This window comes from Pleurodeles waltl, chromosome 10 (genome assembly GCF_031143425.1).
Source record: "Pleurodeles waltl isolate 20211129_DDA chromosome 10, aPleWal1.hap1.20221129, whole genome shotgun sequence".
In the NCBI taxonomy this organism is placed as follows: Eukaryota; Metazoa; Chordata; class Amphibia; order Caudata; family Salamandridae; genus Pleurodeles; species Pleurodeles waltl.
Window position 1 is genome coordinate 665664437 of NC_090449.1, and position 21597 is coordinate 665686033.

The 21597-nt window shown below is 40.5% G+C and overlaps 1 protein-coding gene across 3 annotated transcripts in view; it reads right to left on the reverse strand.

Moving 5' to 3' along the window:
* The window catches only part of PTPRN2 (protein tyrosine phosphatase receptor type N2), a 2126515-nt gene that overhangs the window by 2023783 nt on the left and 81135 nt on the right, over positions 1-21597 (reverse strand). The window lies entirely within an intron of this gene.

The following is a 21597-nucleotide window of genomic DNA, read 5'->3' on the forward strand; positions in this document are numbered from 1 at the left end:
GGCCTCTCACCAGACCCTATACCTAACCACCTATGGATGGCCAACCTCCACCAGAGGAGCGTTGACCGCAGGGTCTGGAATCAGGCCATGCCGACTGCCCAACCAACCCCTCGGGCTGCTAACCCCTAGCAGGTACCCATCAGCCTGCAGAGCCCAACATGCATTTTGTATTTTATTTTATTTATATTTTGGGGGGACCTCAGTACCAGGTGCTCAAGCTTCACTCCCATAGTACTGCAGTACTGTGCAAGCTTCCCCATGGAAGGTTGCACAGTACAATATTGGCATGGAGATGAAGCTTGAGCAGGGTCCGCTGTGGAGGTATTGTAGGTTTGTTTTTAAACCATAAGTGCAAGGGGATCAGAGTGTCTCAACCCTTCCACCTTTCACTGCTTTTACAAAACACTTTTTAGGCACACGGTCTAAGCCCTGGTGCCCTGTAATGATGGCTGCAACATTTTTTCTGGGTCGGTGCCAGCAAATCACATCACTCAGTACCACAGGACCAGTCGTGGTACTATGATATTGAAATGACTAAAATGAGAAAAAGCTTCATGGTCAATCAGAGGACCCTACCTCTTAACTTTCTGTACCGAGGGACACATGACAGATCAATCATCGAGATAACATAACATTTTAACTCCTTCAAGCCCAAACTCAGCTCCTCTTTAAACATGAATTTCTTGAAAATGGCAGAACAGGATTGCACCAAGTCACATAAATCATGCTTTCTGAGTAAAGTTGTATACTTTTGGAAAATGTTGTGTCTTTTTTTCAGCTGTTTTTCAGCACTGAAGAGCAAACTTTCCTATGAAAAACAACGTGTGAAATGCAATTTTTGGGACCCCCTCTTTTTCTTGACCCCTGCTTCACAGATCGGTGCAAAACTTTACATGAAGTAGCATGGTGGATGAACTCTTTTTGGAAAGTTTTGTGCTAATTTGTTAAATGGTGATAAATAAATGTACATTCATTAAAAATCAAAAAGGTTAAAGTGGCATTATAGTTAAGAATTATATCAATTTCTTTCTTTACATAAAAAAAACTTTAAAATTCACTGAAAAAACAAAGGTTAAAGGGATGTTATAATTAGATGAAAATCAATGATGGAATTTCAATGTCTTTAGGGATGTTATAAATGCATTCATTGAACATGTCATGAGGGATGTAAAATTGTGGTGAGGGTACAAGCACTGCATGGCAACAGTGCAACTTATCAATTTTCATTAAACAATATTATTTCCCGTTGGGGACTTATATTAAGTTCTTGTATCCATTATTTTCTATGGGAGTGTGTTGCAGTACATATGAGTGGCCCTTAGTGGTGATTAACATAAAGGCTGGGCTGGACTACAATTAAAACAGTTTTGTCAATTTTAGGGCAGTAGCAACTTTAGAAGTGTTGTTTTGGAATAGCAATGAGCTTACTCTTTTGTGGATAGGAGTGTTTTTGTAACTCTTCCCTCCCTAACACTATCAATACTTTAATGTGCACCTCTCCCAGTGTGCTGTAGATATTCCCAATTTTTCCACCTCTCCTCTGGCCCCTCTCGTACTTACCATTCAGTAGTAAATTTACATGTGCGGACAACTTCCCATCGAAAAGTTAGGAGATGTGGAAATGGAGATTTCCACAAGTAGCTTTGTTATTTTCATTTTGTATGACGTAAGTAGTACTACGGTAGCACAGTACTACTTTATGTACTACAAAGTGCATTTTGTGAATAGGGCCCTATGGGTCAGGGCCTAAAACGTGGGTCAGCTAGATTCTTAGAGCAGAACTGGGTTTTTGTAATTCGGGACTCTAATCTCAGGTATGTAGTCTGCCCTCAAAAATAGGATTTGAGCTCTCTGACTACAGATATATAAGTGTATTACATAAACCAATACCCTATTTTCTCAAACAAAGGTTCTGAATGCTAGATACTTAAAGTGTGCTAACAAACAAATATGCTTCATATAGCATGACTTTGCTTATACAAATAATCAACACTATAGTCCTTAATTTCATGTTTTGTCTTGTGAGTCTATCCAAGGTAGAATATTCACCTGTACTACCCAGTCTAAAGTGAGGCAGTTCATGTTGCACTGTACTGGCCAATATCAAACAATATAGTGCCCATGCTGAAATCCGCCTATTTACTAGAATCAATAATGTAAATATATGGCGTAAATTGATCTCATCCCTGTGATTTTAATTATGCTGTTTGGGTGAAATAAGCTTATCTTGAAATGTCTTAAGTTTTAGTACCAGTTCTACAACTTTTTTCACTGCACAAATAGTTTTGTGTGAGAATCAGACGATAAATACACAAAGAGTGCAGTCACCGCCCATTCCTACCATCGCTCATATTCCACCCACACAGCGGTTTTCATACATACTGTTTACTTATGATTAAACAAACAAAGCACTAGAACAAGAACAAGATTGCATTCACTTTATAAAGTCTCTTTTGTGAATAGGTTAAATTAATACCCATTTAACCTCACAGTTCAACCTCATTTCACTCAGACTGTTGATGTTTTATTAGTAAAATATTAGTAAAATGGGTTTTGCATTTTTTAAATTAAGTTTGGTATAAACTTGTAGAAAGAACAAAAAATACACAAAGAACAGAAAAGAAAACTAAATATTTATTACTATATTGACTAACAAAAAATACAGAACGGACAGAAAGGAACCATTAATTAATACAGTATGGAGGAACATAGAGAAAAGGATGGGTAGCAAATCATTGGTAATTATTAAATGTTTATGTATCATGAGTAGGGTATTGGTGGGAAAAGAGTTGGCAAATCCTAAATGTAGTACACATCACTTACAAAATGAATTATGACGGAATATTACAATGAACGTATGCATTGAAAACACCTTGAACTGTATTAGACAATCTATAGAACAAAAAAACAGGGCAAAAATGTGAATTCCCTTTGCTCCAGTTCTTTTGAGCACAGGGCAGAGTAGCAGTACAGATATGACTACAGGCTACTTTTATAATTGAAAATGCCACAGAGCATTTGAGAAGCAACTGGGTGCGTTCATGAGGGGTTCTGCCTTCATTTTGAATTTGGCAGTTTGCCATGTAAAAGAGGAAAGGCCTGATGCCGCCATTGCGTTCTCCATTAAAAAAGATTCTTAGGAAGGGGACCCTTCCCCTTTGTGTATCTTAAAAAAAGCTTATTTGGGAGCAGGACCACTGCCAATTCTTAAACTTTATTTATTTATTTTTAAACGGAAGTCCATTTACTTTCAGGAAAATGGGCTACATTAAAAAATGCAGTCAAAGACATGGAGGTCTGCTAACCATAGCAGGCCACCATCCCTGTGATGGCCTCCAATTAGAGTGAGTTGCAATTTGAGACATACCTCATGAATATTAATGAGGAACGTTAAACTGCAAACCATTCCAGATTTGTTTTTGCTAGCTGACCTATTCGCACAATGGTCAGGTTGTAAAAACACTAGTATCACATTGCGACAAATATTTGCGACCAGAAAGTACATACACAAGGTCCCAAGTTCTGTGTCAATGTTTTTGCTGTATAAGTAGGGATTGTACAACCTTTACAGTCTGTCTAAAACATTTACAAACTGTGCCTGAGGGAAAACGCCAGTGGAATGTGCGTATCGGGTAATCATTCTCATAAAATCGGTTAAAAATCCATATGATCCTGCAGTGCTTTTATTTCTCATTTTAAAATGGCAGCTACTGTTAATTCCCGTCACAAATAATTGACGCTCCGCATTTTTGTGAATTTAAGCAAGTATGAAGAGTCGTCTATTCGGCAGCCAAAATGTTCAGCTAGCAGAGCTTCTGGCTGTGGAAAAAAGTACTACGTACTAGTGCAACGCCTACTGCTGTAAAATTGGAATCACAGTAGCAACATACCAATGTCTAGTCAAGCTTTTTTTGTTGCTTATTTCTTAATTGTATGTGACTCACAAAAGAAAGTGTTCCCTGTCCGTTTACATGACATACACTTCTGCTAAATTGTCAATTAAGGGTATTACATGAGGAGAAGAGGTTACAGGCCCTCATTACGAGCCTGGCGGTCTGTGACCGCCAGGCTCGCGGTTGGCGGGAGCACCGCCGACAGCCTGGCGGTGCCCCTTAGGGCATTCTGACCGCGGCGCTTTGGCCGCGGTCAGTGCAGGAAAACCGGCGGTCTCCCGCCGGTTTTCCGCTGCCCGTCAGAATCCTCCAAGGCGGCGCAGCATGCTGCGCCGCCTTGGGGATTCTGACACCCCCTACCGCCATCCTGTTCCTGGCGGTTCGCCCGCCAGGAACAGGATGGCGGTAGGGGGTGTCGCGGGGCCCCTGGGGGCCCCTGCAGTGCCCATGCCAATGGCATGGGCACTGCAGGGGCCCCCGTAAGAGGGCCCCGCTTGTATTTCACTGTCTGCATAGCAGACAGTGAAATACGCGACGGGTGCAGTAGCACCCGTCGCACCTTCCCACTCCGCCGGCTCGATTCCGAGCCGGCGTCCTCGTGGGAAGGTTGTTTCCCGCTGGGCTGGCGGGCGGCCTTAAGGCGGCCGCCCGCCTGCCCAGCGGGAAACTCAGAATGCCGGCCGCGGTCTTCAGACCGCGGTGCGGTATTCCTGCGGCGCAACTTTGGCGGGCGGCCTCCGCCGCCCGTCAAAGTTGTAATGAGGGCCACAGTCTCTTGCTTAAGAAACCAAACCGCCATGACATTCAAGAGAAAAGTGCAAAGTTTAAGGTGATGTGCCATGTCAGAGACAGCAGATGTGGCTGCCTACGATGCTCATTTAACATAAGTTTGGTTCCAGAATTTGAAATGACTCTATAGAAATGACTGGTTAGAGAAAGAGTACAGAAAATGAAAAAAATACATACGAACCGATTCACAGTTTTTTTGGCTGTAAACATATTTTCACGGCTGAAAATAACTTTATAATGCTTTCCAGGAATTTACGAAGAGATTTTAAGTATCTATTATCCATTTACTGCTGTGGTTTTCACCACGTCAGATACATCCCCATCACTAAATACAATTCAATATGTGGGGATATGGCATTCGAACGATCGGTTTGTTTTGAAAGTTTGAAAACACCCACAAAGCTACTTTTGTGGGCATTCCCAAACCGTGATTCAACCTGTTTGTATTCTAGAAATGATAGGAGATTCATTCCATTCAATGGCCGTAGTATCTCCCATTACATGATGGGAAGTGGAATAGATCACACCCAGATTTCCTGAGCTTGACGAGAAGAACATTCTCCATAGGGAAAAGATGTGGAAGGAATGTCGTGTCAACCACCTATTAGTTAAAATATGTTCACAGTCTTGAACACTAAATCACAATACCCACCAACAAGGTTACAGCAGTTTATAAATACTGACTCATTGATTTATGGGTTTGAGCCAAAAGCGAGGGCCTACTACAGACGACTTGGGCTTTAACAACCTATATTCCCCTCAGCAGAAGGGCTGTAATGCTGTTAGAACATTCCATCCACTGAGGGTCGAATGTTCTAAATAAAAGCGAAAGACTAGAAAGAAAAACAAAATGTTGAAGCAGATGGCTTTTAGCAGACATTATTGGAGCTCTGCCACAATCCAGCTCCCCATTTTCCTTTGCGTTAATATAAATTATAAGGCTAGTTATCAGCTGACTATGAGGTGAGAGACATAACTGACACATAGCAAGTGATTTAGTCACTTTTTAAACTTCATCATCTTAGGAAACAGAAAAGATCTCATCAGTCATACTCAAGTCACAGAATAAAAGTCACATGTGAGTCACAAACATCCTGGATGATTTTAATTGCACTTACCATTTGCAAAACAATGGTCAGATCAAGCATCATATTATGACTATTTTTCAAACTCCATATGATACCAAATCCAGCTCCATACTTTATAACTGAATCCCCAGTTATAAATAGACACATAATAAATGGGCAAATTCATAAATAATTTCCAGATTTACAAAGCAAAACCAAAAGGAAATTGTCTTCTTCCTATTTCAGGGGTCAGATTTCTATGTTCATAACTAACCTGGCGCTTTTTCCTAGGCCTGGCTTTCCTGCTCGTTCTACCAGTGACACCAGGAGGAACAATCAGCATTATAGTCCTTAGACAATAAGTGTAGTCAAGAAGGGAATGTCTAGCAAGTTGTCAGCTACATGTATGCACCCTAAACTAGCAGTCATACTTGCTTTAACGAGCCCGTACCATATTTGGACAATTACAGTGCTTACTGTGGGGTTTGATTATAGCCGATATCATTGCATCTTCTTCACAATATGTTTCTCTACTTCCAACTTTTCCAGAATTGTATCTCTTTCTTACCCATCCAGGTTATGTGATCAGATACTCTTATTAGAATGAATCCCCTGCAAAAATTGATTGGTAACGCTTTAGGCTAGATCAGCAGGCAAAACCTAAACAGATATTTACCAGCTGTTTACGGACAAAACACTAGTCCATATTACTTAAAATGGATACCTAACTACTGGGATTTTAAATCAATATGTCTCTCAGACTTCTACTGCAATCTCCTCTGCCTTTCAACGCTGTACATCTCAACACCACTCGTTGTGCAGCATCCCTCATCTAACAGTGTGCCTGTCAATAGAGCTGCCAAACTCACTTTGGAAAACATCCTCTACTTGGATATCCTGAAATCCCTCATAGTACACCCTTAAATAATTCAAAACACAGTACCATGTCTACTTACTAAAATGTATAAACATCAACACATCAACAGATCTTCTGCCTACTGCACTTCCATCATTGCCCCCTAGCAAACTTATTACATTCAATTGTTAAATCATTGTCTATTAGCAATATCGTTCTGGCATCCAAATTGTTATTTACATCATCTAGAGCTACAAATAAACTCGGCTCAAAAAAGGCCCTCAATACCCATCTATTTGCCTTTTAATACTTCCTGCTTCAAAACTGCCCCACCTGCACTGGATGAAGAACCACGAGGCCAGCAATTAGTAAGGAGGTACTATAGAGGTAATACAAATATAGAAAGATGCCAACAGCATGTTGACCAAGAGTTCAGTGTGGTCTCAGAGACTGTGGTGTCATAACACCTGAGATTTCTTTATGCACAAGTCATCTATATTTAATTGACTATAAGATTTCAGTGAGCCACCACAAAACTAAGGCCTAGTATATATATGTGTGTGTGTGTGTGTATATATATATATATATATATACATAGATAGATAGATAGATAGATAGATAGATAGATAGATAGATAGATAGATAGATAGATAGATAGATAGATAGGTCACATTCAGTATGTGGTTCTCACATAAAACATTAAAATGCTATTAAAAATGCTTTTGATGTCCAAACTAAGGAAGTCATCTAAACATTGGCAGACAGCCCTGGGTCCCTTCCCTGGCCCACTTGCCTTGCAGGACAGAACAAGGCAGAAAACACAAATGACGGTCACCTCATCGTAAAGAGGTTGGGCAACTGTCACTGTGACCTTGTGATGCAGTGGTAGACGTGCCAACGGATTGAGGGCTTACAGTAGCTGAGAGTGCTGTGACTCAACCAACAGAAAACTGTGATTTCATCTCCTTTATATGGGAAAGGAAAAGTGAGTTTTCCTGTGCAGAAGCACTGCCAATGTACAGACATATGCCCATCCTGAAAGCCACTAAATGAGCACCTATAATTGCCATTTCTTAATAGCACTCCTATTATAAAATTCGTTTTTTAATCTCAAATTTGAATTCTAATTTTTAACTTTATTAAATTGTGGCTCATCTATATTTAATTGTGCCTGGAGTGGTAAATGGCTATTGTCATTTTACAGCTCGGCAAGGTTGGCACTGTGTCAAACCTATGCTTAAAGAGTTTGCTGTACAAATTGCAAAAGACGTTGCCACTATCTAGCTCAGCGTGGATAGCACTGTGCTGATCCTATGTTTAAAAACGTTGCTAGATAAACAGACATTTGAGGTGAGCAAATCTAGAGTGTCGCTGGTGTTGCAGGGTGCTCCTTACTAGAGCTGTTCTCCACCTAAACTTGGGAACTACCCAGAGTTCTCTATTATTTTTTTTTGCATATATATATATATGTATATATATATATATATCACAAGGTCACAGTGACAGTTGCGCCCCCCTCTTTAGGATGAGGTGACTGTCATTCATGTTTCATTCCTTGTTCTGTCCTGGAAGGCAAGTGGGCTGGAAAAGGGACGCAGCAGGCTGGTGGGCTGTCTTCCAATGTTTAAATGACTTCCTTAGTCTGGAATGCATTATAATAGCATTTTAATGTTTTATGTGAGAACCATATACTGAATGTGACTACTATATGGGGCAATTAATTAATTCTGTGAGTATACATGGGACACTTCGCAAGTTTAGAGGTCAGGACATCACAAATGTGGCACATGTGGACAGAGGTACTACTGTTGACTCACAACTCACTCTGAACAATGAGGTGCATTCTTTGCCAAACCTATCATCCTAGCAAAACATTCTGTAAATTTGGTACCTAGAATTCAATATCGGATTTAACCAAAGTGTTGAAGAAATATTGGGCGACGTTAAAAAAAGCAGACAGTGATTAACAACGTATGGAATACTGAAAATTGGCTTCGTAAATTCCAGTGTTTAGAATGACGCATTAAATAATTTTATACATAATGTTTTTGTCTTGCTCTCTGTTTAGTGACAGTGTAAAGAAGGGTCATGAAACAGACAGGAACAATGGACGCGCTGCTTGTACTGCTTTTAGATAAGGGAGACGCCGGCGAGTAGGCTTTTTGCCCACATGCTGTCTGTTTTTAACTAATTGCCTTCTACCATAATTTTCTGGTTTACCTTGAACTGTTGGGAAGGGGGGCCAATTAACAGCAGTTAATGCCCTCTGCAGGAATCATTATCTTCTGTTACTGCCCTGAACAGATAATCATATTTCCTACTAATGTCTAATTAACCATTGGATTAAAGATACCATGGATGCCCTTTTGATCTCACACGTGACACATGAATGTATATTACAAGTGGCACACCGTTTCCATGCAGGCTTTTTCTCAGACTCATCTATACAACCGTGTACGCCAAAGGCACTGTGCACTTTAAGGCCCAGATTTATACTTTTTGACGCAAAACTGCATTTGCACAGTTTTGCGTCAAAAAGTATAGCTCCGGCTTGCACCATTCCAGGACGCCAACCGGGCGCCATATCAATGGAATGGTTAAAACCGGCGCAAAGGGTGGTCTAGCGTAAAACAAATTACGTTAGCTGGGTGGGGGTGGGGGTGGGGGTGGCGGTATGGGAGAAGGGGGTTTTGCACCAAAAAATGACTCTAACCAGCCTAGCGTCATTTCTTGATACAAAACCATCCATAACACATGACTCCTGTCTTAGAAAAGAAAGGAGTCATGCCCACCACCCCAATGGCCAGCACAGGGGTCAAGGGTCCCCTGGGCATGGCCATTGCACCAAGTGCCATGCGAGGAAGCCCATTTCAGGGCCCCCAATGGCACTTTAAGAAAAGAAAAAAAATACCCACCTCTACTTACCTCTACTTACCTGGGATGGAGTCCTCCATCCAGTTGTGTTTCACCATGGAAATGGGTCCACAGGTCCCCTAACTCCTTCCCAGACCCAGGTGTTAAATAATGGCCCTAAGCAGGCTTAGCGCCAATATTTAGGCCTGCTTCCCTCCCGTGCACCATTTTTGCACAGGAGGATAAACAAGGTGCTAGGGCCTTAGAGTCGTTTTTGGACGGGAATGCCTACATGGCATCTCATTGAAACAAGGTACGTTCACGCATCCAAAAAATGACTTTAACTCCAATATTTTAATACTAGACTTGCCTAACGCCAAAATATAAATATGGAGTTAAGTTTGCGCTGAGTTAGCGTAAAAAATGCCGCTAATTCAGCACACAGCAAGTATAAATCTGGGCCTAAATGTGATTGAATTATGATCATGTGTTGTCACAGATTTGTTTTGCACTGTTCGCTTTGATTTCGTTTCTTCTCCTGAATATTTTTAACTTTTCAGTGAAATTGTCTTTGTTCCTAAAACGTTTACAAATTAAAACACTATGGTCCAGATGTACAAAGATTTTTTCATGTAGCAAACGACCCGATTCACAGAATCGGACCATTTGTGACAAAAAAAAGCATTTCCCAATGTACAAATTTGCAATTCGTAATATATTTACTGAATTGCAAAAAGAAATTGCAAATCGCAATTAGGAAGGGGCATTTCAAGGGCGTCCCTGCCTAACTGCGAGTCGAAGTGGTATGGTGTGAATGCAGTCGCAAAACAATCACAGTTAACACCAATTTCAAATTGGTGTTAATCCATTCGCAAACAAGAAGGGGTCTCCAAGAGACCCCTTTCCTTTGTGAATGGAAGCAGACATATCTTTTCAGAGCAGGCAGTGGCCCCACGGACCACTGCCTACTTTAAAAAAATGAAAAGAAAACTTTTCATTTTTTTATTTGAAATGCATCATATTTTCCTTTAAGGAAAACGGGCTGCACTTAAAAAAAAGAACTGCTTTATTTAAAAAGCAGTCACAGACATGGTGGTCTGCTGTCCCCATCAAGCCACCATCCCTGTGAGAGCGGCCGTTTTCAATGGGGTCGCAAATTGCGACCTAACTCATGAATATTAATGAGGTAGGTCATTTGCGACCCAATTGGGAATCGCTAAATGTGTCTCAGACATATTTGTACTTTTTTTGTGAGTCTCTAAATGCGATTCACAATGAGTTGCAATTAAAGACTCGCAAAATGAAATGGTCGTACAACTGACCCCTATGTGGTAGATGTTTAAAAAATCCACATAGCCCCCACCCACTGTCACTCTGTAAATGGAAATATTTTTTGCTTTCCTAAGCAATGAACGGCTATGCTTCCTTAAATAAGACATTTATACTGAATATTCAAAACCATCCTGCCTTGCTAAACCTGCCAGAAAAAAAGAGAAAAAAGCCTGCATGTGTGACTTTTGTTGATTTGCCCGAGTAGGAAAATAAGATAAATCGCATTTCGGTATTGCTGTGCTCAAAACGGGACAACCCAGTTGTCTTAGCACGCTTAACAAGGTTAATGTATTAGCGCTAATGAATTTCATACTGGGAGGCTGGGGAAAACATACTTTTCACTGATGATTAATTCAAATATTTTGATTTGAGCTGCATTAAATTTAATTTGGAAACGGTTCTTTTCTAAACGAACTTCAATTTAGCTGAAGTCAAATTATACAAGCACTGGCAAAGCCAATAGGTCTTGTGTATGAGATGAGATCTGTTGGATTTGTCAGTGTTTAGCCATGTTGTACAGTAGTGGGGCTGCAATGCAGCATCTCTTTAGAAAGGCATTGGCTTTACCAAGAGGTCTCGACTATGAGAGCTATTAGTTTTGTCAGTGTTTTTAGTCATGTTGTACAGCAGCATGGCTACTCTGCAACATGGCTGAAAGTTTAAAAAAAACACTACAACATGGAGATGCTGGCTTTCTCGCAGTGCCTTTTTTTTTACTGTCAGCCATTCACTTTTTTATTGTGTGGAGATAGCCGATGCCAAAGTAGAGGGAGAGCACATTAGAGGGCAGCAAGGATAGAGGGTGCAAGTGAAAAAAGCAATATGATACAACCAGTCCTGGCCACATCATAACGCTTTATTTTGTCTATTGCGGGGTACGTGTGGGAGGCAACACAGATGAAGGGGGTGGAGGTGGGAGCAACAACAAGGACAGCGGGTAGGGCAGGAGGGAGAACAAAATGGGCAGTGGGTGAGATAGAGGGGGCAGGAGTGAGAGCAACAACTCGGACAGTGGATGGGGGCATGCAACTACATGGACAGTGGGAGGGGTAGAGCAACAACATGGACAGTTGGTGGAGCCAAAAAATAACACCTACAGCAGGAACGGGTAAGCAACAACATGGACAGCGGGAGAGGACAAACAATAATAAGGACAACAGGTGGGAAAAAAAAACACAGAGGGTGAAGCAACATTGAGGGTGGGGAGTGATGGCCGAAAGCAACACAGAGGACAAGTACACAAGGGAGACTGCTGGAAAAGACACACATTCTAGTCAAGTGCCTAGACAAAAAGAAAAAAGTAGCACCCGATTAAGGGAGTAGTGGAAGAACATAAGTACTTGGGCCATGCTCCAGGGAAGGGGCAAACGCAAAAAGCTGAATTGGATGCAGCATGCACCAACATATGAGAAACAAGCAAGTGAGTGTGACCGAAAAGCAATGGCAAGCAATAGGGGACCTCATAGCCACCAGTATGTAAACAAAATGACTCGTAAATGCGCTGTCTCGGACAAGAACTAAAAGGGGTATAATGCATTGAAATACACCGAGCAAAATGTCATTAATTGAAGAGAAAACTATAATCTTATTTGACTAAGACTATGTTTTAGCAAACATAATATATCCATAACAGAAAGTCCCTTCAGAACTCAAGAGAAACCCTTGTTATATTTTATACTTCTTGTTTTATTTTGGGCATTTAAAAAAGCAAAGTTTATCCAAAGTCATCTGAACCACTGTAAAAAACACCATGTGCTTTATGACATCCCTACAAGTGCTTAGGATAGCAAATAAAGCAAATACAAAGTAAATACACACAGCAAACACAATTACAAAAAAAGAGAACTCGCTCCTCTGCACTCCATGTCCTAAAACAAAACTCCATCTCCTTGCAACTAGCACATAACCCCTCAGATCTAGAACCCCCAGACAATATCGCTGGAGAGCATAGGTGGGTCTTCAGTACCTTATGAAAACCTCATAAAGATGTTTTGAAAAACAGTGTTTTCTAAATGTCCTGAATTTGCTGTGATTCTAATCTACAGAAGTCCATGAGAGTTCCTTCCATAGCTTACCTCCAAATGAGGATATATTCTACTCATTTTTAGCGGTGATGAAAAAATAAACGTTACTTTCATCGTAAGTATCCATTTTTGCAACAACTAAGCAAAGTGACAGATCTGCATTACTCGAATGGGCTTTGCAACAGCCTACTTTTACGTTGGTTAATTAAAGGTAATTACAGTGTACAATATACAGATTTTTTTCTTATGCTGAAACAAAATTTTTGAAGTTTTAAACAAACAAACCAAGCTGTTAGCACTTGGGAGCTCAAGTTTAAACAAGTTTATATCTGAATCTTTTTTCACCAATTAACGGCCCTTTTTTTAGAATTTGGTAACAGGATACTCCATAAAAACGTGGCGACTACTGCATCTGTTGTATTACAAGTGCTGTATGCCATTCTTGCTTTATCTGTGGTCTGTGGACCTCTGTGACTCCTCGAAGCCTACTCAGGAGATCCTTGACTGCTTAGAAAATTAAATAATATGAACAGATTAATAAAGTGGATAAAGCAAAAAGTACAAATGCAAAGTTCTATAAATGTGAAGGAATTTGAAATAGCAGGCTAAAAAATAATTTAGTATGTTTAGATTGATTTGTGGGAGCAGTGCACGTGTCTCAAACAGACTATAGTATGGATGATGAATGGCCCTAATTGAATTTAGAAAAGCTCCAACCTTCCTAGTAAGATTTGGATTTTTTTATAATTGTGAATTAAATAAAACATTTCTTTAATGAATGGTTCTTATTGTATTTTTTGTGTACTTTTTTGCACTGGAAATCATTGAAAATGCTTAGGCAGAGGTCCTTGGCTCCCAGTAATGACTTAATGGGGGTCCCAGGATTCCAATAATGATTGAAGTGGGGCCCTCAAGTTCCACTAATGATTAAGTGGGGGTCCACAGAAGTGACAAGGTTAAGAACCACTGCAGTAGGCTGTAATGTAATTATTAATATCACTATTACGGTGACAGGACATCTGCCACGTGTATGACATAGTATCTTGCCTGCTAAAATGAAATAAGTCCCTTTGCTTTTAGGCTAAAGGTCAGTCTGAGTGGTCATCCATATTTTGTGTTGTTGGATCAACATAACTTGAAGACATAACCAAGGGACGGGTCGGGAGGACTCAAGCACCAAACAAGCATCAAAGCCATCATATAACACAAATTGAAGATTGACCATGTAGTCAAAACAGAAAAAATCAAGCACAATGAAATGATTGGATAAAAAATAATACTGAAGAGGGGAAGAAATTAAAAAAATAAGCAATACGTTATCACACAGAAAGAAATACACAATTGATGAGGTTTGGAGTCAAAATAAGCAACAGATTAAAGACTCCCATCATGCTTTATTAATTATACAGTGCTTTAAATGGGCAGGTACCGTTCGGTACTGAGTACATGCGCTTCTTAAAATTAAAAGGGAGGGTTCCTGAACTTCTCCGGACTACTGCAAAACGTTTAATGATTCAATGGGAGTCTACCAGCACTTCTCAGGCGCAAACAAGTACTAGCTAGTGAGTACCAGTACTTCTGTGTTTGTGGTTAAAGCACTGATTAAACTTCTTCCTAAATAAGCTCAAAGAGGGAGCTGGACACCCTGATGATAGCAGAGCGCTGGCTGTGATTGTGTTGTGGGCACCAGTACCGGGACAGAAACTCGCACACAAGACTAAAGCGCGCTCATATTTTTATTAATTGTTACAAGGCGTAATCTCCAAATGGCTGGGTCACGTGACAGCAGCGTGCAGACTATTAATGTTATCTACGAGAACAGATGTCCCTGTTCTCCACATTTCAAGGCAAACAGCCATGCAAACAGAATAATGTTTGTCGCTTAACCAGGTGGAAAGCTGTTTCATTTCTCTGGCTCTGCATATGTAACTTGCACAATTATTTAGAAAGGAAAAAGAGCAGAGGGCCTGACGTGAGTCATAGCAGGCTTAATACTTCAGCAACTATTGCTTGTTTCGACATCGGCAAACGGGTTATTATCAACATACTCGAATTTGGAATTAGATCTTATGTGCCAGATAGCATGTTAAAGAGTAGACCCATTCCCCACGTTAAACACAATGGGCTAGATTCAGAACCTCCATGAACATTTCACCAGAACTAAAGTGTCTCAAAAATACGTTCTTCCAAACGCCACATCGTGGCCCACGCAATCATGCTCAGTCGAATTTTTAGATCGTATTTGGCCCTTACTTAGTTGGACGATTCATTAAAATGATTTTCCATCATGTTAAGCAAAGGTAAGCAGAGGAAATTAGACAGGGTTAAGAGAGTTGGCCGCGGTCTTCATGGAAGACCCACAAAACGGTTTTCTTTGAAATGATTTCAAGCAATCAAATGTCTTGAGATAGGCTAACTTTAATAGAAGGAAATAAATCCGCCTTCTAATGTCGGAGAAACTGAATGCATTCAAATGAGCATTAGACCACAGTTAAACCTCGTGCAGATGGCATATAATGGTAGGTGAAAAGCCAATTAATTATAAGAGTTTGGAGGAAGAGTGAGTGGTTTCAGGCGACAACAAGAAAAAGGTAAACATTACAAGTAACAAGGGTTTGGATTCCCTCTCAGGACATACAGAACCACCATGAATGTGCTTAGAATGGACATACAACAATAAAATAACTGCTATATGCATCAGAAAGATATTGATTTTTAAAACATGTTTCTTTGGCCACTGCTAAATCTAAGCTTTTGTTTTATCTGGTCATAGGCAGAATGAATGTCAGCAAAAACAAATATGAATATCTTAACTTTAAAGAGGAACTCCCATTTAAAAGAAATTCCCACCCATTCTCCTAACCCAGCACAATATCAGCCATCTCCAGGAGCTCATATAAATATTGGAAGCCCTAAAGAGAGGGCATAGATTGTTGGATATTATGAAAATGTACTACAACCTTCAAGTGTAGTGATGCTGCACATTTTTGATTCTCCTCAGCAGAAACCACCATACCCCGGAAGTGACAAGAACCTGTCACATATTTAAGAGAGGGTGCATCTTGATGCAGGCCAAACTGTATGATGCGTTTGCCCCACTGGCAAGGATGGCCTCTTGTGACTACCAATGGCCCACATGTACAATATATCCTACGAATGTGGTGGGAGGCTAACAGCATAATTATGGTGCAGAGTTGCAGCTGCATACCACGAGTTTTAAAGTTAGTTTTATCTTTCCTGGGATCTCCGAAAATGAAAACAAGTTCTGGGTGATTAAGGTGTGTTGTGGAACAGCCTGTCTATTCTCCGGAGATCTCCTGTATAATATAAATAGTAAATGCACTGATAATCTCAACAGCAGTCTCAAACATTTGCATAAGGGAGTTGGCAGCTTTCCTAGATTTAATTAAAAATGACACCAGTAGTCCAGATCAAAGCCCAGAAGCCCCCATAGTAAATCAGGCCTGCTGAGCATCACAGGCACCACTAAGCAGTGTGGTGAATAGGCCACCACACCTAGCCAAAATCTCATAAATAGGCAGGTGTTCCACTTTCACGATTATTACTATTCCAGCAATGGTCTTACTACTGAAGTTGTTACAGCTCCTATTAAGCACCATTTAGGTTCTCTAACTGACAGAAAAGGACAGTGACCAGCCAAAGTGTTTCTCTTTATGTGCGGAGTTCTCTGCCCCAACTGCAGAGACTCCGCAGTCATAAACTTTCCAAAACAAAAGTTAAACTTACACAAAAGTGCATGTTTACCTTTGTGAACCAGGTCCTGTGATTTCTGACTTTTTGAAAACATTTAGACACTTTGCCCTATTGAAAAGTGCTTTGAGGTTGGATAGCAGAGGAGGCAATACCGAATCTTGTTGAACAGTGTGTCTTCTTACCTTTCCTCAATTTGTTGTCCATTCTTTATGGAGATTACATGAGAGTTTCTTCCATAGTTGAGTTTAACATCAGATATTCCTATTTGGTAGCTGAAACATAGGGACCTAGAATCAAGTTTTTGTTGCAGAAAATAAGAGGTATGGGAGTTTGCATTTCTTTGCATGTGAAAACTGGCCTGCTTTTGGTCCACTTTTGTCATCAGACGTATGGGCTTTGACAGTTGTTTGGTCTATGAAGCAAGTTCAAAAACTGGGAAGTAAATACAAAATATCACTGCCTTCAAATGTGGGACTTGAGAATCAGAGACATAAAAAAACGACAGAAGCAATACATTTAAATGGTGTTAGCGCTATCCTGAAGTGACGTCTTAGAACTTATTACAACAACTGATGTTTAACTAAAAACAATTGTCCCTCTTTTTATGTTCCTTTCATGCTTCTAAAAAAACTGCTTCTGGTTTTTTTTTTTTCAACTATTGTGAGCAGGAGTTAATTAAACATCATGCCCTTGGCATTCTATTCAGGGTGCTACCTCCACGTGTTTAATAACTGAACTGTGAAGTTGTTGACACACGAAAAGAACAGCTCAGATCACTGTAAACATGAGACCACGCCACCAAACCATTTCATTTTAGCCTACGTCATGGAAATCCAGATACAAGAGTGATTTTTTTGTTAAAAAAGAAATGCTTTGGTGATATTCAGGAGCATATTTGTTAAAGCGGAGACTTATAAGGTTATACGGTTGTTGGATTATAAGTGGAAATATATATATATATATATATATATATATATATATATATATATATATATATATATTCACTGAAAAAAACAAAGTTTACAGCAACGTTATAGTAAGGAATAGAATTTTAAAAAACATAGAAATTCACTTAAACAATCAACGGTTACAGAAACGTTATAGTTAGGCTCACATTTAAAATGTACAAAATAATCGAAATTCAGCTATTAGAGTTGTTTCAAGTAACTATACCTCGTGTCCAAAGGTAACTATAATTCGCGCCCTCGCATTGCACAGTTTGCTCATCAAAAATGTTACTGCAAATTGCAAATGTTACAGCGATATTATCAAAGATGCCATGAGTGTTGTAATATCTGGAATAATTACTATAACACCCCTGTAAGCTTTGTTTTTTTTAAGTGGATTTCTATTTTTCCATTCAATTTTCTAATTAAAACGTCTTTGTAACCTTTGTTTTTTTCAATGAATTTTGATGTTTTTTTAACGTAAAGTCATTTTAAATAGTTTACGTTAATCCAACCATCGCTGCACATAGCCTCCGGCTGTGCACAGGGGTGGCTGACCCCATGGCCTGCGGCCAACCCCCTATAGCAACCCAACCCCCGCCACGCACAGCCTTCAGTCTACCTCCTATAATCACCCAACCCCATGCATGGGTCTGTGAATGGGGGCATAAGTATCTGAGTTGGTCTGTGAGCTGGGCTGTGTGGTTGCCTTAGTGGGTTTGTGAGTGGTTGCGTGAGTGTCTGGGTCGGTGAGTAGGTGCATGAGTGTCTGAGTGGGTCTGTGAGTGTGTGCATGAGTGTATGTGTGGGTCTGTAAGTGGGTCTGTGAGTGGGTCTGTGAGAGTCTGAGTCTGAGTGGGTCTGTGAGCGGGTGTGCGAGTTGGTCTGTGAGTGGGTGCATAAGTGCCTGAGTGGGTTTGTGAGTGGGTGCATGAGTGTCTTAGTGGGTGTGATTCTCCTTTTTTTTTGCGATATTTTTTCAATTTGTTGTGACATTACACAGGGGTGCTGGGCGTCACAACATATTCACAAATATCATATGTGGGGGGGAAAACCTCTTTTTTGACATTTTTGCCCATACTATGTCCAAGAAACACCCCTATATCCCACGCATGGGGTCAGGTTACATCAAACCTGACCCCTTATGCCAGTTTTCCCCATTTGTTTTTCTGCTCTGGGAACCGTGCTTGTAAAAAAATTGGCAGGGGCATCTTCTGCTCAGGTTTCGGCCAGCCAATCACTGCCGTTCTGTTCGCATGTGAATTCACGAGTCATCCCTAACTTGTGCAAAATTCTTTGAGAATTCTAAATGACCCCAGATATACAAATTTGGATTTTTTTATATTCCTCTAAAACTACAGAACAAATGTACACAAAGCACGTAATCTCCAGACCAAAAGCTACCTTTTTGCCAAATTGGTGTAATTCTGTCCAGTGGTTTGGGCTGTAATCATATTCAAAATCCCTATGGGAATTAAAATGGGAAACACACCTTTTTTTACCCCCTTTTTCTCAGCCCCCCGCTTGACAGGTCACCCTGAAACTTTCCACGTACAACAGGACCATGGGGCACATTTAAAAAACAAAATCATAGCAATTCATCAAATGGTGCCAAAGATATAGCCAGGTCAAAAAAATGCTTTTTCAATCGAAACTAGGGACCTCATTATGAGTTTGGCAGCCAGACGAGCTGACTGCCAAACTCGCGGGGAGCATGCCACCATTATACCGGTGGCGTCCCTCCTGAGCATATTACAATGTTCCTGCTGGGCTGACCAGCGGGAACAGTGCTACGATACTGGCCTCGGCTCCTCTGAGGGAGCCGAGGCCAATACCATAGCACAGCAGCACCATCCGAACGCACAATGCCTGCAGTGCAGACAGTGCACATTCTGATGGTGCTGGGCAGGGGGGCTCCTGCACTGCCCATGCAATGGGCATGCAGGGGCAACCTCTGGCCCCCGGCTCTAGCTTTCCACCTGCCTTTCCATAGCGGGGTCCCCGCCATGAATAGACTGGCAGAAAGCTGATTTGTATTCAGCCTGGTGGCGCTGAGTTCAGCACCACCCTGGCTGAGAACAACTCAGGCAGCCATCACCACATCAGGAAACTTGTTCCTGGCAGGGATGGCATTCCCCTGGCCAGTCTGCCCACCAGGGTTGTAATGTGGTGGCCAGACTGCCACAGTTGTGACGGTACAACTGTCACCGCAAGGCTGGTGGTCCTTGGAGCGCTAGCCTTGTAATGAGGCCCTTGGTCCTAACTATGTCTACCTACTGGTAGTTATATATATAGAAAAAGAGAGGGGATGAATGAAAGTCAGAGAGAGAAAAATTGAATACATAATGGGTAACTGTTTACTATTGCATGGAGGGGTTCTGGTGATATTCATAAACTACAAGGCCAAACAATGAGATTGCAATATAAGACCATGTTACACATTATTAGGTATGTATTTTTTATATTACATAATACATTAATTGATTTTAGTAGCTTTTGGAAAGATTTGAGCTTCAACCCTTTGGTATTAATTGTTTGCTTGAAACTGCAGCTGAGTCTGTCAATGTTTTGAGAAACATTATGTGACTTTGTTGGGGATAATTTGCTAATATTTAAAATTTATTTAATCCTCTTCAATTTTTATTCGATCATGTGATCATAAAAAAGCACAATACAGGTAGCATAAAAATCATATTGAAACATAAAAAATGGCTTTAAAATACATGCTAAAAGGGTAGGTCTTTAAAACACAAAACAATTGATGCCCTCAGCCGTATAGCACTCAGTTTAAAAGATAACATATCCTCACCCTTGACAGTGATAGCAAGAACACCAAAGCAGCCCTGCATTGTCTAAAAGTGGCTTGTTTTTAAAAAGGTAAAATGTACAGCTTTCTTAATGAGGAATCAAATTTGCAAAAAATTCATAAAGTGCAAAGTGCATTGTACAAAGCAGCCATCACATGGTCAAGCAAATAAGTTAGCAGTATAGTTACCCTGCATAGGATGAGTCACTAGGAAATTAACAATGTTCAGTCTTAGTCTTCTTAGCAAGAACCTGTGATGTAGATTGCTGTCCCAGGCTAGTTATGGCTCAATGCCAGAGCCAGTGCAAATTCTGGCATAGGCCAAAACAGTGGGCTTGCTAACTTCTTTTTATAATCTCTCATCGTTACATTTGGCTAAAAACATTGACCTCAGTGTTCTAGCAAAGCTGGCCTTATAAGTTGCTGGTGTCTCAAATAAACCTATTAGATTCAAATTAGTCCAGATGTTATGTATGTATGAGATCCAAGAAATTTTGAATCATTGTTCCAGCTTTAAACAGTCAATAATAACTGCCCGAATAAAAAAAAGTTGCATTTTGACCAAATCTTGAGCCATTACAGTAGTGGCTGCAGCCTAACAGCATCACTAATATACCTCAATCCAATTTTGGAGTAACAGATATATGTACTAGTGGATTTTGACAAGATCAACAACCTTTTGACAAAACCATTTTCAACCCTCTCTAGCCCAGGCTGGTCACTCAATCCCCAGACCCCAGCCACATATATTGCATTTGTGATGCACTTTGCTTTAAATATTGTAGTAAGCTCTCAAATTTGTGTTTTGCCTAGCCTAGATGCAAAGCAGAAAACTGCCTCTGTCGTTTTGGCAAGAACGGCAGCCCTAGTACTTTTCAATGGGCCCCAGGTAAGTTTCTCATCAAACAGTATCCCAAGATGAGGAACCGTGGGGACACTGCAAAGTTTGATATTTATTCACCTTAATTGCAGTGTTTTCTTTCTTTTGGAATCCTTACACCATTATGCAGGTTTTTGCTTGGTTGACCTTGAGATTCAAGCTGGTCATAGGAGCACAAAATCTATCAAGCAATCGCAGTAGGCTATTCTCAGTCCTAGCTATTAAAACTGTGATTTGCATAGATCTGAGCTGGAACACTGTAATTACCTACTAACAGGTAATCAACATCAAGAACCAATAATTGCTCTTCTAAACCGTTGACATACAGAGAAAAAAGAAGGGTGTCAGAACAAGGCCTGGTATACGCTTCTGGCAAGTTGAAAGGGTTCAGTTGTCTCCTCCACAGGGCCATACTTCATGCTAGCAGTCACCACTT